Below are 484 nucleotides of genomic sequence, written 5' to 3'. Positions count from 1 at the left end.
TAATAAGTTCATTTGGTTTCATATTTTAAAAATTTATTCTTTTGTAACTAAGATATCCGCTTCTAACAATGCTGATGAACTATGAGCTAGATTTTGAATTAATAATGTTATTCTTGTTGGTTTGTTATATGAATATGAGACATACATATGTCTTTGATGCTGTGATATCTCTTATGTCGTTCACAGATAAGAAAATGTAAATAGTAATTTACAAGTTACAAAAGATTTTATATTTCATGTTAGTATAGGTGTCCACTGTGCTAATCAAGTGAAATATCATAAAACAAATGTTAATCTGAATATTGTTATGAAATGAATCATATCATCTATTAAAAAAAACAAAAAAAAACTAATAAAACACAAAAAATTAAAAAGACTTAAAAAATAAATTCAACATAATGCATATTTGTACTTTAATGAGAAGTGAGGTGAGTGGAAATTTGTGAATATGTTGTGATACATATATATTTTTTCTCTCTGAAAT

The sequence above is a fragment of the Penaeus monodon genome, chromosome 34, assembly GCF_015228065.2.
Source record: "Penaeus monodon isolate SGIC_2016 chromosome 34, NSTDA_Pmon_1, whole genome shotgun sequence".
Lineage (NCBI taxonomy): Eukaryota > Metazoa > Arthropoda > Malacostraca > Decapoda > Penaeidae > Penaeus > Penaeus monodon.
Note: the sequence above shows the minus strand (reverse complement) of the source record.